The 10159-nt window shown below is 39.6% G+C and overlaps 1 long non-coding RNA gene across 1 annotated transcript; it reads right to left on the bottom strand.

Annotated features, from left to right (window-relative positions):
* Positions 1 to 4090: 4090 nt before the first annotated feature.
* LOC121566477 lies at positions 4091 to 10153 on the bottom strand. Its single transcript, XR_006000904.2, has 4 exons — positions 8945 to 10153; positions 6228 to 6390; positions 5944 to 6136; positions 4091 to 4130 (listed from the first exon to the last, which is right to left on the bottom strand). It is a non-coding gene; the product is annotated as an uncharacterized LOC121566477 (long non-coding RNA).
* Positions 10154 to 10159: the final 6 nt, after the last annotated feature.

The following is a 10159-nucleotide window of genomic DNA, read 5'->3' as shown; positions in this document are numbered from 1 at the left end:
TCGGGCTAATTTTGTTTATGCTATGATATCGAAACAAGTTATGGGAATGTTGATATTGTGAACATTTTACACAAAAGGTTGGTTGTAATATAGTAAAAAGTAGGGGTGTAACGATCCATCTACTACATCGATGTATCGATTTATATTCATATGATCCAACTACATCGATCTGTGCTCGGCGAGTTGGCATTTTGGACAACATATATCGATCTAACATCGTTTTAAAATGTAATAAATTGATTTTATCGATACTAGGAAATAACCCATTGGATTTAAGCACGTCAGACTTTATATGCAGGGGTGCACATAACTGGTACGCAGATACGCAAGCGCGACAAAAATCAGGAATGCGTAATGACACTTGTGTTACTACGCGCCTTTGCGTACTTGACCGATCTTCTCATCTAACCTTACACATGACATGTTGCTTGTCAACTACTGTCAGGGATGTCCAAAAAGCAACAGACATTAAGCAGATTCTTTGGCGTTTCGCCACCTACAAAGAAACGCCAACTGGAGCCAGAGCCGAAGAAAATACTTTTTTCGGAAAAGTGGCTTGAAGCTAACGATGAGCGCACTGAAATGTGGTGCAAGATTTGCCGCTCAAATCCACATCTAGCAGACAAAACAGGTGCATTTTATAAAGGCTCAAAGAATTTCAACCATCCTTTATTTGACAAACATGAAAAGAGCAAGGAGCACACGAATGTGGCGCAAGCCATTGCTAAAAGCTAGCCGAGAATAAATGTCCAGTCGCCGAGACAAGCTGAATGAAGAACAGCGGCAAGCTCTGTTTAATATTTTTCTCTTTCCATAAAGCTAAACACGCACGTCCCATGTCTTCCTATTCTGAGGATGTTCCTTTACTGAATGCTTTTTGATGGATCTGAGGACATCACAAAAACTGAGCAGGAAATAGTTTACATTGTGTCTGTGTCCAGCAACGGAGAGTTTACTTCGGACTTTATTGGACTGATTGAATTGGGTGCTGACCGAACCGCACAGGCCATAACAGACGGACTTGTGAGACTTTTGGTAAGTTTCATAATACCAGATGGTCTGCATGGAGTCATGAAACACTGTTAAAAATATCAAGACTATTGCCAGCCATTAAAATGCAACTGGTTACCAGGTATTTATTTCAGTCACACTGGTTGAATTTTTGGCTAAAAGGTTACTGAATCGATTTCAAGTCACTGAATCGTTTCGGATCGTATCGTTCTAAATGAACCAATATCGTCCTTGAATCGTATCGACAACCACGAATCGTGATACAAATCGAATCGTTGTTAAAACAAATCGTTACACCCCTAGTAAAAAGCCATGTAATTTATATATATTGGAATGAACTGAGACAACAATTTAATTTAAATAGAAAAGATCTACAATAAATGTGTAATAACCTGTTGGAAGGATGAAGTGGATCTCTGTCTCACTTCTGGGTCTGCTGAAGGTTGAGCTGGGATCTTGTCACTTGGTGTCTGCATCGAAATACAACAATAACATGTCAGAAATATTGTGTTTTATAATATAGATCATATCTATTTAGTAAACTAATGATCATACTCAGTTCAGTCACAATATATTCCTACCACCTGTCTATCATAATCGCCTTTGGGGTGAGACTCATTGCTGAGGTCAAGGGCTGCATTGACCACAGATGTTAGGAAAGATAATTCATATGTGGATGTGGGTTTTTTATGCAAGACTCTATAGAAATGGTTAAAACTGTACAATATCTGCTAACCAACAATATGAGGACCGTGTAACACACACACACTCTACTCTGGTTGGGTCATACCATATCGGGACGTCATCTGAAACACATTTACGTCTTGAACAGCCTTAGTACCAAATGAGGACTTGACGACTGAACACATCTAGAGTCAAGGTTCCTGACTTTGAGTTATCCTTTTGTTGTCAAAGAAAGCTCACAACCTTAAAAGTAATGTAAATGGATCAACTGCCATATAAATTAAATCACGCAAATTGATAAGAAATATGTTAAATGGGCAAAAACATTGCCCCAAAAATACAAAAGCATAGGCATTAGAGAGAATAAAGATTAATTTTATGTTTTGAGGGGCGGTTAGTTCTGTCAAATGGTCGGGCTAATTTTGTTTACGCTATGATATCGAAACAAGTTATAGGAATGTTGATTTTGTGAACATTTTACACAAAAGGTTGGTTGTAATACAGTAAAAAGCCATTTAATTCATATTTTGGAATGAACTGAGACAACAATTTAATTGAAATAGAAAAGATCTACAATAAATATGTAATAACCTGTTGGAAGGATGAAGTGGATCTCTGTCTCACTTCTGGGTCTGCTGAAGGTTGAGCTGGGATCTTGTCACTTGGTGTCTGCAACGAAATACAACAATAACATGTCAGAAATATTGTGTTTTATAATATAGATCATATCTATTTCGTAAACTAATGATCATACTCAGTTCAGTTACAATATATTCCTACCACCTGTCTATCATAATCGCCTTTGGGGTGAGACTCATTGATGAGGTCAAGGGCTGCATTGACCACAGATGTTAGGAAAGATAATTCATGTATGGATCTGGGCTTTTTATGCAAGACTCTATAAAAATGGTTAAAACTGTACAATATCTGCTAACCAACAATATGAGGACCGTGTAACACACACACACTCTACTCTGGTTGGGTCATACCATATCGGGACGTCATCTGAAACACATTTACGTCTTGAACATCCTAATTACCAAATGAGGACTTGACGACTGAACACATCTGGAGTCAAGGTTCCTGACTTTGAGTTATCCTTTTGTTGTCAAAGAAAGCTCACAACCTTAAAAGTAATGTAAATGGATCAACTGCCATATAAATTAAATCACGCAAAATGACAAGAAATATGTTAAATGGGCAAAAACATTGCCCCAAAAATACAAAAAACATAGGCATTAGAGAGAATAAAGATTAATTTAATGTTTTGAGGGGCGGTTAGTTCTGTCAAATGGTCCGGCTAATTTTGTTTATGCTATGATATCGAAACAAGTTATGGGAATGTTGATATTGTGAACATTTTACACAAAAGGTTGGTTGTAATATAGTAAAAAGCCATGTAATTTATATATTGGAATGAACTGAGACAACAATTTAATTTAAATAGAAAAGATCTACAATAAATGTGTAATAACCTGTTGGAAGGATGAAGTGGATCTCTGTCTCACTTCTGGGTCTGCTGAAGGTTGAGCTGGGATCTTGTCACTTGGTGTCTGCATCGAAATACAACAATAACATGTCAGAAATATTGTGTTTTATAATATAGATCATATCTATTTCGTAAACTAATGATCATACTCAGTTCAGTTACAATATATTCCTACCACCTGTCTATCATAATCGCCTTTGGGGTGAGACTCATTGATGAGGTCAAGGGCTGCATTGACCACAGATGTTAGGAAAGATAATTCATATGTGGATGTGGGTTTTTTATGCAAGACTCTATAGAAATGGTTAAAACTGTACAATATCTGCTAACCAACAATATGAGGACCGTGTAACACACACACACTCTACTCTGGTTGGGTCATACCATATCGGGACGTCATCTGAAACACATTTACGTCTTGAACAGCCTTAGTACCAAATGAGGACTTGACGACTGAACACATCTAGAGTCAAGGTTCCTGACTTTGAGTTATCCTTTTGTTGTAAACGAAAGCTCACAACCTTAAAAGTAATGTAAATGGTTAACTGCCATATAAATTAAATCACGCAAATTGATAAGAAATATGTTAAATGGGCAAAAACATTGCCCCAAAAATACAAAAACATAGGCATTAGAGAGAATAAAGATTAATTTTATGTTTTGAGGGGCGGTTAGTTCTGTCAAATGGTCGGGCTAATTTTGTTTATGCTATGATATCGAAACAAGTTATGGGAATTTTGATATTGTGAACATTTTACACAAAAGGTTGGTTGTAATACAGTAAAAAGCCATTTAATTCATATTTTGGAATGAACTGAGATAAAAATTTAATTTAAATAGAAAAAATCTACAATAAATGTGTAATAACCTGTTGGAAGGATGAAGTGGATCTCTGTCTCACTTCTGGGTCTGCTGAAGCTTGAGCTGGGATCTTGTCACTTGGTGTCTGCAACGAAACACAACAATAAATATTCTGTATTATACTCTATTTAATCAGTGTATACAGTTGAAGTCGGAAGTTTACATACACTTAGGTTGGAGTCATTAAAACTCGTTTTTCAACCACTCCACAAATTTCTTGTTAACAAACTATAGTTTTGGCAAGTTGGTTAGGACATCTACTTTGTGCATGATACAAGTAATTTTTCCAACAATTGTTTACAGACAGATTTTTTCACTTATAATTCACTGTATCACAATTCCAGTGGGTCAGAAGTTTACATACACTAAGTTGACTGTGCCTTTAAACAGCTTGGAAAATTCCAGAAAATTATGTCATGGCTTTAGAAGCTTCTGATAGGTTAATTGACATAATTTGAGTCAATTGGAGGTGTACCTGTGGATTTATTTCAAGGCCTACCTTCAAACTCAGTGCCTCTTTGCTTGACATCATGGGAAAATCAAAAGAAATCAGCCAAGACCTCAGAAAAAAATGTGTAGACCTCCACAAGTCTGGTTCATCCTTGGGAGCAATTTCCAAACGCCTGAAGGTACCACGTTCATCTGTACAAACAATAGTACACAAGTATAAACACCATGGGACCACGAAGCCGTCATACCGCTCAGGAAGGAGACGCATTCTGTCTCCTAGAGATGCATGTACTTTGGTGCGAAAGGTGCAAATCAATCCCAGAACAACAGCAAAGGACCTTGTGATGATGCTGGAGGAAACAGGTACAAAAGTATCTATATCCACAGTAAAACAAGTCCTATATCGACATAACCTGAAAGGCCGCTCAGCAAGGAAGAAGCCACTGCTTCAAAACCGCCATAAAAAAGCCAGACTGTGGTTTGCAACTGCACATGGGGACAAAGATCGTACTTTTGGAGAAATGTCCTCTGGTCTGATGAAACAAAAATAGAACTGTTTGGCCTTAATGACCATCAATATGTTTGGAGGAAAAAGGGGGTAGGCTTGCAAGCCGAAGGACACCATCCCAACCGTGAAGCACGGGGGTGGCAGCATCATGCTGTGGGGGGTGTTTTGCTGCAGGAGGGACTGGTGCGCTTAAAAAAATAGATGGCATCATGAGGAAGGAAAATTATGTGGATATATTGAAGCAACATCTCAAGACATCAGTCAGGAAGTTAAAGCTTGGTCGCAAATGGGTCTTCCAAATGGACAATGACCCCAAGCATACTTCCAAAGTTGTGGCAAAATGGCTTAAGGACAACAAAGTTAAGGTTTTGGAGTGGCCATCAAAAAGCCCTGACCTCAATCCTATAGAAAATGTGTGGGCAGAACTGAAAAAGCGTGTGCGAGCAAGGAGGCCTACAAACCTGACTCAGTTACACCAGCTCTGTCAGGAGGAATCGGCCAAAATTCACCCAACTTATTGTGGGAAGCTTGTGGAAGGCTACCCGAAACGTTTGACCCAAGTTAAACAATTTAAAGGCAATGCTACCAAATACTAATTGAGTGTATGTAAACTTCTGACCCACTGGGAATGTGATGAAAGAAATAAAAGCTGAAATAAATAATTCTCTCTACTATTATTCTGACATTTCACATTCTTAAAATAAAGTGGTGATCCTAACTGACCTAAAACAGGGAATTTTTACTTGGATTAAATGTCAGGAATTGTGAAAAACTGAGTTTAAATGTATTTGGCTAAGGTGTATGTAAACTTCCGACTTCAACTGTATATATATATATAAAGCGGTGACAACATACATGTAAGAAGGGACATGTATTTATATATTTTATAATTCTTTGACAGATCCTATACATTATAATATATCAAAGCAGATTTACTTACCAGAGCACGCCATGGCCACTGAGATTATCCATAATCATAGGTTATTTCACTCTCTGCTTGGATGTTTTCAATAGCAAACAAGCAAAGAGGAGGTTTACATTGGACTATCATCTTTTTCATTTTGCAATTTGGGGACCTGTGGGCATCATTTACCAGCCTCCCCAGTGAACCATCTTCGCAGGATGCATCTATGCTAAAATTGAAGAGGGAAACAGATTTACGTTTTCTCCACAAAACATATAAACATATAGAGATTAACTGATGTCTTATAGGGTTTTACTTACCACCATGAGTCATTGTTCCATTCAAAATCAAACAAGAAAGCATTTTGCTTTTCCGTATACTTCCCCTGCCTCTTGTCCCATTCATATTGCGATATAAACTCCCCACGGTACTCGAGGACAAAGGATCCCTTTTCAATTGGTGCTGAGGCAAATACACCACGTCCTGATGTAACAATCAATCAATCAATTTTATTTTATATAGCCCTTCTTACATCAGCTAATATCTCGAAGTGCTGTACAGAAACCCAGCCTAAAACCCCAAACAGCTAGTAATGCAGGTGTAGAAGCACGGTGGCTAGGAAAAACTCCCTAGAAAGGCGAAAACCTAGGAAGAAACCTAGAGAGGAACCAGGCTATGAGGGGTGGCCAGTCCTCTTCTGGCTGTGCCGGGTGAAGATTATAACAGAACCATGCCAAGATGTTCAAAAATGTTCATAAGTGACAAGCATGGTCAAATAATAATCAGGAATAAATCTCAGTTGGCTTTTCATAGCCGATCATTAAGAGTTGAAAACAGCAGGTCTGGGACAGGTAGGGGTTCCATAACCGCAGGCAGAACAGTTGAAACTGGAATAGCAGCAAGGCCAGGCGGACTGGGGACAGCAAGGAGTCACCACGGCCGGTAGTCCCGACGTATGGTCCTAGGGCTCAGGTCTCTCAGTTGGCTTTTCATAGCCGATCATTAAGAGTTGAAAACAGCAGGTCTGGGACAGGTAGGGGTTTCGTAACCGCAGGCAGAACAGTTGAAACTGGAATAGCAGCAAGGCCAGGCGGACTGGGGACAGCAAGGTGTCATCATGCCCGGTAGTCCTGACGTATGGTCCTAGGGCTCAGGTTCTCAGAGAGAAAGAGAGAACGAGAGAATTAGAGAGAGCATACTTAAATTCACACAGGACACTGGATAAGACAGGAGAAGTACTCCAGGTATAACCAACCAACCCCAGCCCCCCGACACATAAACTACTGCAGCATAAATACTGGAGGCTGAGACAGGAGCGGTCCGGAGACACTGTGGCCCCATCCGAAGAAACCACGGACAGGGCCAAACAGGAAGGATATAACCCCACCCACTCTGCCAAAGCACAGCCCCCGCACCACTAGAGGGATATCCTCAACCACCAATTTACAATCCTGAGACAAGGCCGAGTATAGCCCACAGAGGTCTCCACCACAGCACAAACCAAGGGGGGGCGCCAACCCAGACAGGAAGATCACGTCAGTAACTCAACCCACTCAAGTGACGCACCCCTCCCAGGGACGGCATGAAAGAGCACCAGCAAGCCAGTGACTCAGCCCCTGCAACAGGGTTAGAGGCAGAGAACCCCAGTGGAGAGGGGGAACCGGCCTGGCAGAGACAGCAAGGGCTGTTCGTTGCTCCAGAGCCTTTCCGTTCACCTTCACACTCCTGGGCCAGACTACACTCAATCATATGACCTACTGAAGAGATAAGTCTTCAGTAAAGACTTAAAGGTTGAGACCGAGTCTGCGTCTCTCACATGGGTAGGCAGACTGTTCCATAAAAATGGAGATCTATAGGAGAAAGCCCTGCCTCCCGCTGTTTGCTTAGAAATTCTAGGGACAATTAGGAGGCCTGCGTCTTGTGACCGTAGCGTACGTATTGGTATGTACGGCAGGACCAACTCGGAAAGATAGGTAGGAGCAAGCCCATGTAACGCTTTATAGGTTAACAGTAAAACCTTGAAATCAGCCCTTGCCTTAACAGGAAGCCAGTGTAGGGAAGCTAGAAGTTAAGAACTTAGTATCAAGTAATACAGTTCAAATTAGGTTAATGAATTGCAGTTGATCAGACCCATTTAGCCTGCTTATCAATGTGTATGATTTAATATTTAGGGGAAAGATCCATTGCAGGGGTGCAAACTGGTAAGGACCCAAAAAGGTGACATCATTCAAAATAAATTTGGTCTGAAAACTATGAAATCACGAGGAGACGTATTTTATGTTGGATTTAATGACAGATCTACAGCTAAAAACGGAAACGCCGAAACAATGGCGTTAAAGCGGGGCAAAAAGAGATGTGATCCCCGGTCAGGTTCCAGCAGTTATCACCACTAGACCTGCAGTGACTTGCACCGCTGAGTCTGCCTTTGACTCCTCGCTTTAGACCGCTTTATTGCAGACTTTGTATTTAAGGACATCAGCGCACACAAAAAATCCCAAATCACAACAGGCAGGGATTACGCACACACCCACTCATGTTGTGAACACTCTGTCGGTAGGCCTACTCGGGCGGTGCATTTTCGCTGTTCTGTTAACTTGAATGGTGCCGTATTTGTTCTACGCGCTGATACGCATCATTCACATATATTGTAAATTTTTATCACCCAAATGCTTCTACATTCCGTTTATCGTTGGGGTTGTTATGATCAAATGTTAAAAACATTTTTGAATTTAAATCACATTACCGGCTTTCACACATAGCGCGAACGGTCTGCCGACTGGCCAAGGAAATTACCACCAATATCACACATTCTAATAGAAGTTGGGAGGTGTAGTTCATAAATCTTGAATATTTTTCCCCATCCCCCAACTGCTTGCAAAAGAATCACAACATAACTTCTGAAATTGGATGTTAAAGCCGTATGTGTCTAATGCAGCGGTACGCAGTGATTTTTTCACTTGTGTAAGACTTGAATGTGTTTCAAATGACATCCCAATATGGTATGACCCAATAAGTGTAGCGTGTGTGTATAACATACCTTTATAGTCATTGATCCATTTGACTTTATACAAGGCTTGTCACTTCCAGAAATAATAAAATGAATAGCCTCAGCCTCAGGACTAAGTCTGGCTCTTCGTTTTGACATGCTCTTCAATTGCCCATGTGCTCCTCAACTAGAAAACATCTACATTGGATGACAAAAAGTCAGCGAGACAAATACAGAAAAGACTAATACTTGATTTGAATCGAATAAGGATATATCAAATGGTATTAGTCTGCCTTTAGTCATATCGTGCTCATGTTCTTACTAATGCAGTATCCGGTTAGCTTATTAGGCTAACCGATCAGTGCAAACCTTATGCAACTGCAATCACAATAGCAATCTTTTCACAGTAAGCACAGTAAGCAATCTTAACACCTTCAAAGATAAATACTGTTATAAAAGTATAGTACTGTAAACTCTACAAATAACATTATCTGAACTGAACAACCAATATCATCACTTTGGCTTTAAATGGAAAAACATGATAGTGCTAAGTAACATTTGTGGTCAAGAACACTTAAATGTAAGAACAGCTTAGATAATAACTATCTCTTTAGTTGTAAATGAAGAAAAATAAATGTATTACCTTCATTTCTCTTGCACTTCTTCCAGTTCTGAATTTTCCATGTGGCAAAAGTCCTTTTCATTCCTTTCAGCTAATTTGCTAACATTAGCTTATCTGGCTAATTGATGCTAAATTACGTTTTTATTTGAGGGATTTAGGAGGATTTTATGATAATAAATAAATAATATGCCATTTAGCAGACGCTTTTCTCCAAAGCTTAGTTATAGTTGACTATGATGACATGTATTATGTGTATTCAAGTAAATCTATCTTGAATAGTTGGAAAGTGTGCTCAAACAAAATCAGGAAATGTCATGTAACTAAAGTGTGTCACGTGACTAAAGTGTGTCACGTGACTAAAGTGTGTTTAAAGTGTGTTAATGTTCCAAAACTGACCACTAGGTGGCGTATTCACAGGTGAGCAAAAAGCGTAAACACACACACACACTTCAAATCATGAGATTGTGACATTTAAAGACTTTTCAGATTTTTGGTTTAGGGGCATTCTATGGTCGTCTAGAACACTGTAGTGAGCTCGGAAAAATGAGGACTCCAAAAATGTCCTCATATTTCCGAGCGTCCTGACATTGAAGGTGAGTTGTCATAAAATTGTCTTCATATGTCACCAAAACGAGTACACACAC

The sequence above is a fragment of the Coregonus clupeaformis genome, unplaced genomic scaffold (genome assembly GCF_020615455.1).
Source record: "Coregonus clupeaformis isolate EN_2021a unplaced genomic scaffold, ASM2061545v1 scaf0086, whole genome shotgun sequence".
In the NCBI taxonomy this organism is placed as follows: domain Eukaryota; kingdom Metazoa; phylum Chordata; class Actinopteri; order Salmoniformes; family Salmonidae; genus Coregonus; species Coregonus clupeaformis.
The sequence above is the reverse complement of the archived record's forward strand: the minus strand, read 5'-3'. Positions and strand labels throughout refer to the sequence as shown.